The sequence below is a fragment of the Halichoerus grypus genome, chromosome 7 (assembly GCF_964656455.1).
Source record: "Halichoerus grypus chromosome 7, mHalGry1.hap1.1, whole genome shotgun sequence".
In the NCBI taxonomy this organism is placed as follows: domain Eukaryota; kingdom Metazoa; phylum Chordata; class Mammalia; order Carnivora; family Phocidae; genus Halichoerus; species Halichoerus grypus.
Window position 1 is genome coordinate 119,687,107 of NC_135718.1, and position 17,802 is coordinate 119,704,908.

At 40.6% G+C, this 17,802-nt stretch overlaps 1 protein-coding gene and 1 pseudogene across 4 annotated transcripts in view; one reads left to right on the top strand and one right to left on the bottom strand.

The window, feature by feature from the left end:
* Nucleotides 1–17,802, top strand: part of KCNH1 (potassium voltage-gated channel subfamily H member 1) — a 366,381-nt gene that overhangs the window by 82,745 nt on the left and 265,834 nt on the right. The window lies entirely within an intron of this gene.
* Nucleotides 9,570–9,718, bottom strand: LOC118537962 (U4 spliceosomal RNA; annotated as a pseudogene).

The following is a 17,802-nucleotide window of genomic DNA, read 5'->3' on the forward strand; positions in this document are numbered from 1 at the left end:
TTTCTCTTTTGCGGTCCTGCCACGGAGGCCAGAGGCCGAGGGCTGACCACAGTGATGTTCCCAATGTTGCCACTGTCCCCATTCTAACAATGCTGTTGTCTCCCCCATCTTACCTACCAGGGGAATCCAGCCAAGATCTTTCCCACGTATTTTAATTAATTAATTAATTAATTAATTAATTATTTTTCATTATGTTCAGTTAGCCAACATATAGTACATCATTAGTTTTTGTTGTAGTGTTCAACAGTTCATTAGTTGCATATAACACCCAGTGCTCATCACAACACGTGCCCTCCTTAATACCCATCACCCAGTTACCCTATCCCCCCACCCACTCCCTTCTGTAACCCTCAGTTTGGTTCCCAGAGTCCAGAGTCTCTCATGGTTTGTCTCCCTCTCTGATTTCTTCTCATTCAGTTTTCCCTCCCTTCCCCTGTGGTCCTCTGCTCTATTCCTTATATTCCACATTTTTATTTATTTTTAAAATTCTTCTTCTTCCAAACTTGTGCTCATAGCGTGTGAAGGACCATGGATGTCCTTGGAGAAAACTAGACTCAGCTACCCTGCCTCGTCTTTCAGTGCTTCCCTACTGTCCGTTCTCTCCCAGGCTCCTAGCCAACCCAAGTCCTGCTTCTCTTTTAAATCTCCCCCAACTTTTCTTGGTATCTCTTTAAGGTTGTTCCTTCTTTAAAGAGATCTTACTGACTGGGGTGCTAGGGGATGGGAATACAGCTCTTCAAAGCTTGCAGTCTGGTGGGGGCTGCAGGTAATTGACACTGGCAGAGAATGTGAGACGTGCTGTTCCGGGGCTTAGCTCAGGGTGTTATGGCTTACTAATGGGGAGTACTTAGCTTAGTGAGAGAATCCAGGAAGGCTTCCTGGAGGAGATGATGGGAGTTAGTTTGGTGAGGAGTAAGAAGGGTGTTCTTGGAAGAGGAGAGAGCCTGTGTAGAGGAGTTTGCTCTTAGGGCTGAGCAAGGCATACACTGTGTCCAAAGCAGAGTCAGCGTTTGGGGAGGGAGGCGTGGTGAGAGAGGGAGGCAAGATCCAGTGATAGAATCTCAGAGTCTTGCCAAGTTTACATTTTATCATGTGGTCAAAAAGAGACCATTAAGGATTTCCGTTAGATGTGTGCCATGATCTGACTTTGATTTTGAAGGTGTATACAGGCAGCAGTGGTGAGAATGAGAGGAAAATGTCCCAGGTCTCCCCTCCTCTAGTTCCCTTGAACCCACAGCTCTCAGGCTGTGCCCTCCACCCCTGCAGTGAAGCAACACTACCTCCCTGCCCCAGATCTCCTATTCCTCTGGCCCTCACTCTTAATGCCTGGCCAAGCCCCTACCCCGAACCCTGATTGGAGCCAGTTCTCTGGCTCCTCTGGGCTGTGCCCTAGTGCCTCACCGTCCGCGGAGAACTCCATCACCGTGTAGACCCACCCCAAGTACGCTTGGATGCCTACCGTGTTTCTCCAGGCATGGCCCTCCAAGGCGGGTCCTTTGTTCCCTAACCCATTCAAGTCTGGCTGTTACCTCCACCCCTGCTCTGAGCCTTGCTCAAAACTCAAGTGACTGTGCCTGTGGGGGCTTATTGTTGGACTCTTTTATTATGTTCCATTGGTTTGTCTATTCTGATGCCAATGCTGCACTGTGGTAATTAGCATAGCACGATAGTAAGTATTAGAATCAGTTACCTGTGTTCTTTTGTTTCAAGACTGCATGTCGATTTTAGATCCTTTGTATATCCATATAAATTCTAGAGTTGGCTTGCCAATTTCCACCCAAACTCAAAAAACCTGTTGGGATTTTGGTTGGAATTACATTAAATCTAAAAACCAATTTGGAGAGGGGAGCCTTGGTGGCTCAGTCGGTTAAGTGTCTGACTCTTGGTTTCGGCTTAGGTCCTGATCTCATGGGTCGAGATGGAGGTCCGAGTCGGGCTCTGTGCTCAGTGGGAGTCTGCTTGGATATTCTCCCCTTCTGCCCCTTCTCCTACTTGCATGCATGCTCTCTCTCTCTCTCTCTCAAATAAATAAATAAATAAAATCTTAAAAAAAAAACAATTTGGAGAGAATGGAAGTCTTAATATTGAGTTTTCCAAATGTTGGCCATAGAATATCCATTTATTTAGGTCTTCTTTAATTAGCAATATATTAACAAAATATTCTTAGCAATATTTGCTGCCATTCTTTTTTGTTCTTGCTGTTAAACTTATTCCTAGACACCTGGTATTTTTGGCACTCTGTAAATGGCTTCATTTCCTAATTGTTTTTTGCTGGTATAAAGTGTTTTTTGTTTATTGATTTTGCAGCAGAGTTACCAAATTTGCTTATTAATTTGAAGATTTTGTAGGCTACTTAGAATTTTTTACATGCACAATCATGTCTTTGTGAATAAAAACTATTTTACTTTTTTTTCTCTGCAAAATTTATACCTTTATTTCTTTTTCTTGACTTAGTCCTGTCTAGGATCTACAATATAATGTTGAAAAGAAGTGGATATAGTAGACATCCTTCTCTTATTTCTAATCTCACGGGGAATATGTTCAGTGTTTCAGCATTAAGTGTATTGTTGACTTTCGTTGTTTGTAAATACTCTCTGTTAGATTAAGGAAGGTCTCTTATATTCCTGGTTTTCTGGGAATTTTTACCATTAACAGGTTTTGAATTCTACCAAATACTTTTTCTGTATCTATTGAGATAAAATGTTTTTTCCTCCTTTAATTTATTAATGTGGTGAATTATATTGATTGACTTTTTAAAAAAAGATTTTATTTATTTATTTATTTATTTGATAGAGAGAAAGCACAAGCAGGGGGAGCGGCAGAGGGAGAAGGAGAAGCAGGCTCCCCGCTGAGCAGGGAGCTGGATTCGGGGCTTGTTCCCTGGGATCATGATTTGAGCTGAAGGCAGACGCTTAACTGACTGAACCACCCAGGTGTCCTGTTGATTGACTTTTGAATATTGAATTAACCCTGAATTCCTGGAATAAACCCTAGTTGGTCATGATGTCTTGTACTTTTTTACATAACTGTAAATGATTTTGTAATATTTAGGAATTTTGCATTTATATTCATGAGAGGTGTTGGCCTTTAATAATTTTTTTTTCATAATATCCTTGTTAGGTATACACAGGGAAGTGTATCTTCCTCCACTATCCTCTGAAAAATTTGTGTAAGATGGGACAACTCAGATATATAGGAATATAGGACCATTCAGGTATTCCTTTTTTTTTTTTTCTTGTGTCAGTTTTGCATTGTTAAAGATTTGGCCGTTCCATGTAGTGTGTCAAATGTGTTGGCAAAAAGTTATCCATAGTATGTGTGTTTTTTTTTTTTTAAATGTTGACCTATAATGTTTTCTCTCCCTTTATTCTTCATTGGTCATTTGTGTCTTCTCCCTGTTCATTTTGGTAGAGTTTTCTCAATTATAGTAATCTTTTCAAAGAACCAACTTTTAGCTTTTTTAATTGTTAATGGTCTGTTTTCTGTTTCATTGATTTTTGCTCCTATTTGTATATTTTCTTTGTTCTACTTTCCTGGGGTGTTAAGTTTACTAGGATTCCACCCTCCTTGGCTTATTGGGATGGAATTTTTGATTGTTCAAAGATTTAATGTGAACTTAAAGCTATTTTACTCTCTAAAGACTTTTTTTTTTTTTTTTTAAAGATTTTATCTATTTGACAGAGAGAGACACAGCGAGAGCAGGAACATAAGCAGGGGGAGAGGGAGAGGGAGAAGCAGGCTCCCTGCTGAGCAGGGATCCCGATGCGGGGCTCGATCCCAGGACCCTGGGACCATGACCTGAGCGGAAGGCAGACGCTTAACGACTGAGCCACCCAGGCGTCCTTCTCTCTAAAGACTTTTTAAGAGCATCCCAGAAGTTTTGATATGTCGTAATCTCATTATTTCAGTTCAAAATACTTTGTTTCCACTATGATTTCTTCTATTTAAAAGTGTGTTGCTTGGGCGCCTGGGTGGCTCAGATGGTTAAGCCTCTGCCTTTGGCTCAGGTCATGATCCCAGGGTCCTGGGATCGAGTCCCATATCGGGCTCCCTGCCCAGCGGGGAATCTGCTTCTCCCTCTGCCCCTCCCCCTGCTCATGCTCTCTCTCTCTGTATCTCTCTGTCCCAAATGAATAAAAATAAATAAATAAATAAATAAAATAAATAAAAGCGTGTTGCTTAATTTTCAAACTTTTGATAATTTCCTACTTACCATTTTATTACTGATTTCTAGGTTAATTTCTTAATGGTAAGAAAGTATACTTTATGATTTCAATGCTTAAATTTTGTTGAGACTTCCTTTATGCTTCAGTTTCTGGTCTATTTTGGTAAATATTCTATATGAAATTGCAAAAAAAAATGTATATATTTTGAAGTTGTTAAGTGTTTATTCTGTATAGGCTAATTAGGTCAAGTAGATAGAGTTTGAAAAAATTGTCTGCATTACTAATTATTTTGTCTGCTTGTTCTGTCAGTTACTGAGAAAGGGGCATAAACAGTCTTCAACTTTGATTATGGAATTGTTGATTTCTATCAATTTTTGCTTTGGGGAGTGGAATCCTAATAAGCCTAACACCCCAGAAATGTAGAACAAAGAAAATATACAAATAGGAGCAAAAATCAATGAAATAGAAAACAATTAACAATTAAGAAAGCCAAAAGTTGGTTCTTTGGAAAGATTACTATAATTGAGAAAACTCTACCAAGATGAACAGAGAGAAGACACAAATGACCAATGAAGAATAAAGGGAGAGAAAACATGATAGGTCCAACATTTTAAAAAATAATAACCACATATTATATATATATTTTAGAGTTATGTTACTAGATGTATACACAGGTAGGATTGCTTTGTCTTCTTGTTGAATGAGTCCTTTTGCCGTTATGAAATATTCCTGTTTTTATTTAAAAATACTTACTGCTTTTAAGCCTGCTTTGTCTGATGTTAATATAGGCATCCAGCTTTCTTTTGGATACTGTTAGCATGGCATGCCTTTTTACATTTCTTTTATTTAAATTTCCTGTGTTTTTTGTTTTTGTTTTTTTAAAGATTTTATTTATTTATTTGACAGAGAGACACAGCGAGAAAGGGAACACAGCAGGGGGAGTGGGAGAGGGAGAAGCAGGCTTCCCGCGGAGCAGGGAGCCCGATGCAGGGCTCGATCCCAGGACCCCGGGATCATGACCTGAGCCGAAGGCAGACGCTTAACTGACTGAGCCACCCAGGCGCCCCTAAATTTCCTCTGTTTTACTTGTTTATTGAAGTATAGTTGACACACAATGTTACATTAGTTTCAGGTACAACAGAGTGATTGGACAACTCTGCATCCTACACTCACCACAAATGTAGCTACGGTATAATGCTATTGCAGTATCATTGACTATATTCCCTATGCTGTTCCTTTTATTCCCACGATTTATTCATTTCATAACCGGAAGCCTGTACCTCCCACTCCCCTTCACCCATTTTTTTCTGTACCCCTACCCGCTTACCTCTGGCAGCCATCAGTTAGTTCCCTCTATTTATGGGCCTGTTTCTGCTTTTTTTTGTTTGTTCATTTGGGTTTTTTTTATAGATTCCACATATAAGTGAACTCATATGGTATTTGTCTTTCCTTGTCTGACTTATTTCACTTAGCATAATGCCCTCTAGGTCATTCATATTGTCCCAAATGGCAAGATCTCATCTTTTTTATGACTGAGTAATACTCCGTCGTGTGTGTGTGTGTTTGTGTGTGTATGCTCGTGTGTGTGTGTGCCCACGCGCATGTGTATGTGTGTGTATAACATCTTCTTTATCCATTCATCTGTGGACAGACACTTGGGTTGCTTCCATATCCTGGCTATTGTAAATAATGCTGCAATAAACATAGGGATGCATATATCTTTTCAAATTAGCGTTTTTGTTTTCCTTGGGTAAATACCCAGTAATAGAATTACTGCATCTCATGATATTTCTATTTTTAATTTTTTGAGGAATCTCCATGCTGTTTTCCACAGTGGCTGCACCATTTTACATTCCTGCCAACAGTGCATGAATGTTTCTTTTTCTCCACATCCTTACCAACACTTGTTATTTCTTTCTGATTATAGCCATTCTGACAGATGTAAGGTGATATCTCATTGTGGTTTTGGTTTGCATTTCCCTGATGATCAGTGATGTCGAGCATCTTTCCGTGTGTCTGTTGGCTGTCAGTATATCTTCTTTGGAATAATCTCGATACAGGTTCTATGCCTATTTTTAATCAAATTATTTGGGTTTTTTTGGTATTGAGTTGTAGAAGTTCTTTATATATTTTAGCTCTTAACCCCTTATTGGATGTCATTTGCATTTATCTTCTCCATTCAGTAGTTTGCTTTTTCATTCTGTTAATGGCTCCTTTCACTGTGCAAAAGCTTTTTATTTTAATGTAATCCCAATAGTTTATTTTTGCTTTTTTCCCCCCTTGCCTGAGGAGACATCTAGAAAAATGTTGCTGGGTCTGATGTCAAAGAGATTACTGCCTGTGTTTTCTCCTAGGAGTTTTATGGTTTGATGTCTCACTCTTAGCTCTTTAATCTATTTTGAGTTTATTTTCGTGTATGGTGTAATAAAGTGGTCCACATACATTTCTTTTGCATGTACCTGTCCAATTTTCCCAGCACCATATATTGAAGAGACTGTCTTTTTCCCACTGTATATTATTGCCTTCCTTGCCATAGATTAATTGACCATATAAGCATGGGTTTATTTATGGGATTCTCTATTCTGTTCCTTGATCTATGTGTCTATTTTTGTGCCAGTACCATACTGTTTTGATTATTATAGATAGCTTTGTAATGTATCTTGAAATCTAGGGTTGTGATATCTCCAGTTTTGCTTTTCATTTTCAAGATTGCTTTGGCCATTCAGGGTCTTTTGTGGTTCCATGCAAATTTTAGGATTATTTGTTCTAGTTCTGTGAAAATGCTATTGGTATTTTGATAGGGGTTGCACTGAATCTATAGATTGTTTTGGGTAGTATGGACATTTTAACAATTCCTACAATCCATGAGCGTGAAATATTTTTCACTTGTTTATTTTTTTCATCAAAGTTTTATACTTTTCAGAGTACAGGTCTTTTGCTTTCTTGGTTAAATTTGTTCCTAGGTATTTCATTCTTTTTGGTGCAGTTGTAAATGGGATTGTTTTCTTAATTTCACTTTTTGCTACTTTGTTATTAGTATTAGAAAAAACAATAAATTTCTGTGTATTAATTTTGTATCCTGCAGCCTTACTGAATTTATTCATCAGTACTAACAGTTTTTTAGTGGAGTCTTTAGGTTTTTATGTATAGTCTTGTGGCCTTTAATTTTTAAAGATTATCTCTTGTAAATAAATAGCAAAGGATTGGGTCCTTTTTTGTTTTTTGAAAATCTGGTCCATTGATAATTGTCTTATGATTGGAATACTTAGTCCACTTGCTTTTGTCATCATTGTTATCCTTGGGTTTTAGTCTATCATCTTCTATTTATTTTTCCTTTCTGATACTTGGGTTTTTTTTTTTGTTGTTGTTCCTATATCCTTTTTTACCACCTTCTTTGGATTAATTATTTGTTTATTATTCCATTTAATTTCCCAACTTAGCTTTTTAGTTGTATATATTTTTATTATTCTTTAGTGCTCACCCTGGAGATTACAATTGCATTCTCTGCATAGTAAGCTATTTAAATTAGTACTTTTACCCCTTTTCAAACTACTAAGATCTTTACAGTAGTTTAATTCTATTTAACTTCCTTCTTGCTCTTTGTGCTATTTTTGTTATAAACCTACAGGTCTTTGTTATCATTACTGCTTTAAATTGCCAATATTCTTTTATAGTTATTCGTATATTTTCACTCTTCTTTTTAGTTTCATATTTTTGGGAGGGGCATCAGTTTCTTTCAGCCTGAGCATCTGCTTTATTCTTTTTCACAGTACAGTTCTTTTGGTGATGAATTTTTTAAATAATTTGTTTGAAAACATCTTTATTTGGATTATTTTCTCAAGGTGTAAAATTATAAGCTTGCTTTTTTCTTTTTAAACCTTTAGCAGTTTAAATATGTTATTGCTTCTGATGAGAATTCAGATGCCATTCTATTTTTGTTCTCCTGAATGGGATGTCTTATTTTCCTCTGCTTCTTTTATTTATTTTTTCTTCAAATTTTTATTTAAATTCTAGTTAGTTAACGTATAGTGTAATATTGGTTTCAGGAGTAGAATTTAGTGATTCATTACTTACGTACAACACTCAGTGCTCATCGTAACAAGTGCCCTCCTTAAGACCCATCACCCATTTAGCCCATCCCCCACCCACATCCCTCCATCATCCCTCAGTTTGTTTTCTATCATTAAGAGTCTCTTATGGTTTGGGGCGCCTGGGTGGCTCAGTTGGTTAAGCGACTGCCTTCGGCTCAGGTCATGATCCTGGAGTCCCTGGATCGAGTCCCGCATAGGGCTCCCTGCTCGGCAGGGAGTCTGCTTCTCCCTCTGACCCTCCCCCGTCTCATGTGCTCTCTCTCAAATAAATAAATAAAATCTTAAAAAAAAAAAAAAAGAGTCTCTTATGGTTTGTTTCCCTCTCTCTCTCTTTTTCTTTTCCATATGTTCATCTGTTTTGTTTCTTAAACTCCACATATGAGTAAAATGATATGGTATTTGTCTTTCTCTGACTTATTTCACTTAGCATAATGCATTAGCTCCATCCACGTTGTGGCAAATGGCAAGATTTCATTATTTTTGATGGCTATACACAATGCTCCATTGTGTATATATACCACGTCTTCTTTATCCATTCATCAGTCAGTGGACATTTGGGCTCTCTCCGTAGTTTGGCTATTGTGGATAATGCCACTATAAACATCGGGGTGCATGTACCCCTTCAAATCTGTATTTTTGTATCCTTTGGGTAAATTCCTCTGCTTCTTTTAAAATTTCCTCTATATTTTTTGTTTTTAACATTTTGACTATCAAGTTCCTGGGTCAGGTTTTGTTGTTGACTGTATTTCACAGTCTCTTCTGTTCTGTTCTTTATTCTCTTTTCCGCCTATGATTCAGGTTGACTACTTTTTCTTGACCTATATTCGAATTTACTAATCCTATTTCTGCTGTAACCCATGTGCTGTAAATCTATCCGATTAATTTAAAATATAGGGTTTTTTCCCTAGAATATCCATTTGATTCTTTTTTCTCTTGTAAGAGGTTGAGATGTAATTCACATACCACACCATTCACCCATTTAAAGTGTACAAGTCAGTGGTTTTTAGTATATTCTCAGAGTTGTACAACCATCACCCAAATCAATTTTAGAATACTAAAAAATTTTTAATCATGGTAAAATACACATAATGTAAAATTTCCCACTGAACCATTTTTAAGTGTACAGCTCAGTGGCATTAGGACGTTCCCACTGTCTTGCTACCATCACGACCATTCATCCACAGAACTCTTTTCACCTTGTAAGACTAAAACTCTGTACCTGTTAAACAATAACTCCCCATTCCCCCCCATAAATACAGGTTTGATATGTATTAACTTCTGACTCTTGATGGAGTCTGAGACACAGGTTGGTGCCATTATTGGAAAACACATAGCGAGTGAGAGGCAGAACAAATCTTGTCTTCCCATTTGAGGTTCCAGAATTATTGAAATGTTTTCAATTAGCAATAATCGCGCCTTGGATAAACCTCATTGGCTACGATACTGCCACTGTGCAAAGCTTATTGAAATGTTTGAATGATGACTTGTTTAACCTTGAGTTCACTACAGCCTAGGAACCCAATTTAGCTTAGATGATTATGGCTTCTGTTGGAATTATCCATCCCATACCAACAACAGCATCCATGGCCACATTTGTAGGAAAGGGAGTCTGAAGGATATGGAAACTATACAAAAGGGTTTTGAGAATTAGACCTTCTCAGGGAATTAGCATCTTATGGATTTTTTCCAAGCACAGGGAAGCTGTGTGGATAAGACATAAGGTTTGAGGATTAGCTGAAGCATATCTCACAGGGTTGGTTAGGAGCCAAGAGAGCATTGCCTGTCTGATGGCCGAGGCCTTTGTAAGAACTCATGACGAAGCCTTCCTTTAAGAAGTAGTAGTTTCTGTGTGCATGTGCTCTTACCTTCCTAATATGTTGAAAGTTTTTGAAGGCAAAAATGATACTCTGTGCTCATTAATCGACAAGTGTCCACATATTTGAATTAGAGCATATGAGAAGGAAATGCCCCAGTAGAGTGATAAGAGATGGTCAGAAAAAGTCTCTTACAAATATCATCTCTCCCAGTAGCCTGCTTAAAATTCTTTGACTTTTTTTTTTTTGCTCCTTATTATTTGTTCTATGTTTTCATATTAAGCAGAGTAACAAATCAAAACAGTTATAACTGTGAGAGTATAACATTTGTTCTATGTTTTCATATTAAGCAGAGTAACAGATCAAAACAGTTATAACTGTGAGAGTAGTGGTAGGGGGCTGGTCTCTCATGACCTTCGGTGAGGAAGAGAGGAGTATGTGCTCCACTGTTAGACCATGGCCTTGTGGGGCGAGGGCCTAGTGTGGAGTTTCCAAAACATGGCGTGCCCCAGAGACATGGATGGCGGTGCCAGAGATTGGCTGCGTTCTTCCCAATGGTCCAAAGATGAACCTGCAGAAATAGTGCAAGTAGTGAATGTAGATTCAGGCATGCTGTGAACAGATTGCCAGATCCATGTGGGGCTATATAAGAAAGAGACATGAAACCTCATTGAAAGGCAATGTAAAGAAAAACAATAGGAAATAAAGAGTACTAAGCAACGGAAAAGACTTGCCTTTTTTAGTTACATTTTTATATAACCAGATTTCTTTGAAAGGGATGTATATAAATGAAAGGCTTCTATTTGAATAGGTAAAGCAACAAAAAGCATGGCAACACTTAGAGGAAAGAATGGGACCTTGTAAATATGTCATTTTAAATGTTTTACAGAACCCCTTACATCTTACTCCAATAAAAATGTTTCGTTCTTTAAAGCAGGCACTAGAACCGATGAGAGAGTAAATGTGAGTGTGTTTTGTGCTCTTTGGAAAAAGGTATGACAGAAACATACCTCTGTGTATTCACCAGTTATTGATTGAACAGCACTAGAAATAGAGCTCTGTGTTTAGTGCTTTGGGAATTTTAGAGGAAATAAAATGACTTCAGGTTGGGGCTTTTGAGCCAGGTCTGCAGGAAAGGTATAGCCGGGGACTGGCAGGTAGAATTGTCAGTTGGCCAAACAGTGTAACTTCATGATGAAATAACCAGCTGCCTGTTTGACTCCGTCTGACTAGCTGTGTGACCTTGAGCACATGAGTTATCCTCTCTAAACCTTGGTGTTCTTTTTTTTTTTAAAGGTTTTATTTATTTATTTGTCAGAAAGAGAGAGAGCACAAGCAGGGGGAGCGGCAGGCAGAGGGAGAGGGAGAAGCAGGCTCCCCGCTGAGCAAAGAACCTGATGCAGGGCTCGATCCCAGGACCCTGGGATCATGACTTGAGCCGAAGGCAGACGCTTAACCCACTGGGCCACCCAGGCATCCCTGAACCTTGGTGGTCTTATCTTTAATGAGGGCAGTGTCTGTCTTGCAGGGTGTTGTGGGGATTAAATTAGGTAATGTGTATAGATTAGTGCAGTGCCTGGCGCATCGCTAGCACTTAAACTAGTACTGCTATTCCTGCTGTTGTTGTTAGCTCAGACAATGACCTAAAAGAGTAATAATTACTTCCCTCATGAAGATTCTTGGCCCTGGGAAGTATTGCTGTTAGGAAGCTCATCTTTATTCCTGAGCACATAGGTTTGAACCATCTGATGACCTTTCACACCCCACCCTTCATGGAGCCTTGGCTAAAAGGAGAGGCCCCAATCACAAGAGAGATTTTGCATAGATTTTGCATAGAGGGCTAAAGGCCAGACCAGAACAGCCATGCTGAGGGCTCACTCTGCCTTCTGTTTCTGGGTACAATCTGATTGCACATTAAAAACATCTTGGTTGCTTGTTGAAAATACATAGTCTCAAGCACCACCACAGTCTGTTGATTCCCTGTTCCCAAAACTCGTATTTTTAACATTCTCCTCCGTTGGTGCTTCTGTGGCCATCCCAGCTCCTGACTAGCATTTGGAGTCATCTCAGACCATTTGGAAACTTTCCTTTTGGGCTGGTAGTGGCCTCATTGCTATTCCAGGCCTTACCTGCATGTTCCCTGTTTTCCTGGATCTTGGGATGTCTTTGAACATTGACCTACCGGCTCCTTGGCTGTCCTCCTCTCTCATGGCCATGCCTTCTCTGAGTTCTCAAAGCCTGCACCATCCCCCATATTTGAATCAACAAACATTTACTAAGCTCCAGAGAGGCAAGGTGTGCAAACAAAGCACAATGAATTCTTGTTTCCTTTGCTCTTTGTACATTGCTCTGTGACACACACCTCTTTAGACTGTAATGATGATCATAATTATACCATAAAAAAATAGCTCCTGTTTATTGGGCACTTACCACATGCTGAGCATATACTGGGCTAAGTGCTTGATGCTTCTCATCTAATTTTGTTTTATTTTCACAATTCAGTGAAGGAGACTCACTCCCATTCTATAGGAGAGGAGATTGAGGCTTAGAGTGGCAGTCTGCTAGGGAACAGAGCTGACATTCTCATTGTGGGACTTGGAAGTCCTGTCTTCACCACTTTGTTGATCCCGTGGTTGGTATTTGCAGCAAGCTCTACAGATCTGTTAGGGAGGACTTGAAACTTTAGTCCATCAGTCCCTCCCCGCTCCAACCTCTTACATATGCTAAATGCACCTGACAGGTTGGGTTAGTCAATGAAGGGATGCAGACGTGCTTGCAGAATGCTCTGAGAGCCCAAGGAAGAAGTTGTGAAATGGGCACAATGGGACATGTCATGGAGGAGGTAGCAGATGGGCCATGCCTTAAGGGAATAGGCTTGGTTTGACAGATGACACTGAGACCAAGCAGATTTTCTCCACTGTCACAGCTGTAATGATTCAGGACTTCAGTGTCATAACATATCTGGAGGGTTTGGGTGGGGCTTAGCCTATTTTTGGTACTTGTTGATATGATTGTGGTAATATTGATAATCATCTTCCTTGAGCCGTAGTTTACAAAGTGGAGTTTAAAATGTGGAAAACATATAAAAGTGTTTAGATTTTACAGGTTTCCAGAGGAAACAGAGGTGGAAACAGAAGGCTCCTAGTGTAAAAGATGGTTATTTTAAAAGACTGCCTTGTGTTTGTTGAGGATCACCCGAAGAAGCATATCTTGGAGCTGATACCCATCTAAGAGGAGTCAGGGATGCCAAAGACTAGGAAGTTTTAACCAGGGGGAAAATAGTATCAGGAGGTAGGAGTGAAGAGGGGACCCTCTAGCCTGAGCAAATAGGATAGCCAAGGCCTGGAGGTATGAAGCTGCATGGTACTTTCAGGGCACGGCGAGCTGCCCTGCAGGACGCTGGAACATAGTGTGTGAAGAAGGGCATGGGAGATGAGGCTTGAAAGGTGGGATTGTGGGGGTGCCTGGGTGGCTCAGTCGGTTAAGCGTCTGCCTTCGGCTTAGGTCATGATCCCAGGGTCGTGGGATCAAGTCCTGTGTCAGGCTCCTTGCTCAGCGGGGAGCCTGCTTTTCCCTCTCCTACTCCCCCTGCTTGTGTTCCCTCTCTCTCTCACTGTGTCTCTCTCTGTCAAATAAATAAATAAAATCTTAAAAAAAAAAAAAGAATGGTGGGATTGTGGAGGGCTTTGAATTCATGGTACCCTTTTGTTGGAGGGTATATACAATATTCATCCTAGACTTTAACTCCAGCATGGGGGATTGATTTTTATATCCTCTTATCCAGTAGGGGCCAAAGGGAGGGCCTTTAGGGAGCATCCCACATAGTTATCTTGCCTGCTTTTCCATCATCCCTGTTGGTATAACAATGTGTATGTTGTCCAGGTTATTGTGGGGTTCTAAAGAAGCTCCATGAGCTTCGTATTATAATGCTTTAGCACTTTACATTGTTTCCATATGAAATCTCATGTTTCATTCTCATCATCAAAACGGATGGAATATCACTCTTGGATCCAATAACTGTTATCACTTACTGAGTTCCTAATATGTGTTCCCACTGTGCCAGGGCTTCACAGACATGATCACCGAATCCCCGCCATTGTGCAAGGTCATCATTTTTTTCTGTTTGCCTGATGAGGAAGCCAAAGTTTAGAAAGCTTAAGTAACTTTCATAGAGCCCCCATCCCCGGGTTTAGAGACCAAACTTGCCTTACTGCTGAGTCCATGTTCTTTCCAGCCAGCTCTGCTGCTACCTCTGTCTTACTGCTGGGGGACCTAAGGTCCAGAGAGGGTTTCTTTTTTTTTTTTTTTTAAAGATTTATTTATTTAAGAGAACGAGAGAGAGAGAGCATGTGAGCGCATGCGTGCACACAAGTGGGAGGAGGGACAAAGGCAGAGGAAGAGCGAGAATCCACAAGCAGACTCCCCGCTCAGCATGGAGCCCAACAAGGGGCTCAACCCTAGGACACTGAGATCATGACTTGAGCCGAAACCAAGAGTTGGCCACTCAGCCGACTGAGCCACCCAGGTGCCCCCAGAGAGGGTATCTTGCCCAGGGCACACTTGGAAGGGAGAGACAGCAGCTTGTCCAGGTTATTGTGAGTCTTTTCTTGAGCTGCGGACACCCTGCTGGCTACCAGGTACCCCTAGTATGACCCCTAGTATCCCATGAGTTACTGGCCAGTTGGCCCCTCTAGAATCTGTAATATTCATTCTTCGTCATTTGTCCAGGGGCGTCTGGTCTTCCCTCCCTCAGTACTTAGGACTCAAAGCTCCCTCCTCGTGTTGACAGCTTAGTCATTATACCATCTTCTCATATTTCCAATGTATTCACCCATACTTGCTGTGTAAATCTCCAGAAACAGCCTGTTTATAAAGGGTCTTTGACAAGGCTGTAACTCTAGCCTGATTTGAGGATGCTGCTATAATTAGTTACAGGTTGGCATTAGCTAAATTGACTATAATCCATCATGCTTATTAGATGTGGTGGGGGCGATCGCCCCCTGAAGGCTCAGTAGTAGGAAAGACACATTAAATATAGATAAGCTGAGTATTTTCGCAGGAGCTGCCTATACGGAGCAGGGCCATGTGTATATCACAGCCGCTCCTCTGCAAGGGCACAGGAGAAATAGCGGGGACTGGGGTCGAGAAAGCGCTCCGAAGCTTTCAAAGTAAATCGAGCTAGTTACAATGTACCTCTAATAAAATTTAAACAATCTGTGAGAATGGAAAACAGAGTAAGTGATTCTTCAGGTAATTACCAAAGATTTTCTCAGGTAGGATGGAGTTTTCATCAGGCCCAGGTATCTTGACACGTTATAGACTAATCCTAGGAACCCGCTGGTTTTTAGCATTTAGGAACTTCAGCTGTTTTCAGTTTTCTGAAGTGCTGCATATAACATACTCTAGATCCCAGTTACTTTGCAGCTCTTTCATTTTTGGTCCTCAACATCAAGACAAACCTCATTTTAAGAGGCACTAGGGCCTGTGAGGTATATGGCTCAGGTCACTCGATGTCTGGGAGGATGTGCCCTTGAAGGTAGCACTGTTGTAGCTGGATCCTCGGGTGTCAGAATCAACCCAGATGGACAGGCTCTAATACTAGGTTTGTTTGCGTATTTCCCAGCTGGGCAGCAAATCTCTGCTCATGGCTATAATAAGAAAATTCACGGACTGTTTTTTTTTTAAAGATTTTATTTATTTGACAGAGAGAGACACAGCGAGAGAGGGAACACAAGCAGGGGGAGTGGGGGAGGGAGAAGCAGGCTTCCCACTGAGCAGGGAGCCCGATGCGGGGCTCGATCCCAGGACCCTGGGATCATGACCTGAGCCAAAGGCAGATGCTTAATGACTGAGCCACCCAGGTGCCCCTCATGGACTGGTTTTGATGTGTATTTCTTTCTTTTTTTTTTTTTTTAAAGATTTTATTTATTTGACAGAGAGAGAGAGAGAGAGAGCACAAGTAGGCAGAGAGGCAGGCAGAGGGAGAGGGAGAAGCAGACTCTCCACTGAGCAGGGAGCCCAACGCGGGGCTCGATCCCAGGACCCCGGGATCATGACCTGAGCCGAAGGCAGCCGCTTAACCGACTGAGCCACCCAGGCGCCCCTTGATGTGTATTTCTGATCAGGAAATTAGTACTTGGTACTTTTTACCTTTATTTTTGTTTCATAAACATGTTGGAAGTTCGTCAAAAAAATTCCCCCACAACACAAGTTAACATCTGTAAGAGTCCCAAACTTAGTAGATGGTGGCCCTTGTGGGGGGCAGGTGCATTGAAAAAATAAAGCTTGGCCCCAATGGCATTTCCTTTTACCACTTGTGGGCTGGCCCGTGATCACAGGGGCACTGACAGAGGATGTGAAAATGCCACTGCTTGGTCCAACTTGTTCCTGGAAAAGCAACCTGAAATGTATGACAGTAACACCATTCTTTCAAAAAAGGGAAAGAGGAAAGAAACAGAGCTATCCAGTTTTCATTTCCTATTGGACACCTGCCACATTTATTCTGCCTCTCCCCTGCTTGTAGTTAAAAGCTAGGACATACACTGACCATCTCTTATTTTCATCCTACTAAGCTTGTCTGTGTCCAGGGCCCGATGGAGCTAGCTGGACAGCACTACCATTGTGGTGAAGGAAACTTCCTTGCTTTATTGAATGTTGTCGAGTCTAATCTCAAGCAGGCAGCACAACATAGAGCATAGCTTCCATTGTCTTGTTTTTCTTCTAGAGTAAGAATCTGGTTTTCTTGGTCTTTACTCTTCTAGAATGTGGGCATACTTCTCCGCTGTGATTCATATACTGAACAGAAATATTTGTGTAGAGGGCTTAGAGGTCTTCTGTTTTCACAGAATCCAATCCAATTTTCTGGTTCCCCAAATTAATCCTTATGACCATTTATTATGTCTTGGGAGAAGTACTTTCAAAGGTGTTACTTCTAAATATGTATCCTGTGAGCAGGAGGTAGATTTCCCAGCTAACAGCTTAGTAGGATGAAGCTGGCTTGTGTTGCTGGGGCTTAGTTTAGTTTAATTTCATCTGAATTTTTCAACAGTTCTCAACCTATCTTGCAATAATAAAGCTTTTATTAGTTTTCACATCCTTTTCCTGTCTGTTATTTAGTTCTGTTCTCAACATCCCTATGTGGATGTTGAGAATTTTATGATAAAGGGAGACAGAGGTCAGGAGCGATGGACTTATTCAAAGTCTTACGGCTGCGGAACTCAAGATCAGATTTCCCAACCCCTAGGCCAGTTTTCTAATTCTTGCCTGATTGAATCCTGAGCTTTTCTTTTTTTTTTTTTTAATTTTTTTATTGTTATGTTAATCCCCATACATTACATCATTAGTTTTAGATATAGTGTTCCCTGATTCATTGTTTGTGCATAACACCCAGTGCTCCATGCAGAACGTGCCCTCCTCAATACCCATCACCAGGCTAACCCATCCTCCCACCCCCCTCCCCTCTAGAACCCTCAGTTTGTTTTTCAGAGTCCATCGTCTCTCATGGTTCTTCTCCCCCTCCGATTTCCCCCCTTCATTCTTCCCCTCCTGCTACATTCTTCTTCTTTTTTTCTTTCTTAACATATATTGCATTATTTGTTTCAGAGGTACAGATCTGAGATTCAACAGTCTTGCACAATTCACAGCGCTTACCAGAACACATACCCTCCCCAGTGTCCATCACCCAGTCACCCCATCCCTCCCACCCCACCCCTCACTCCAGCAACCCTCAGT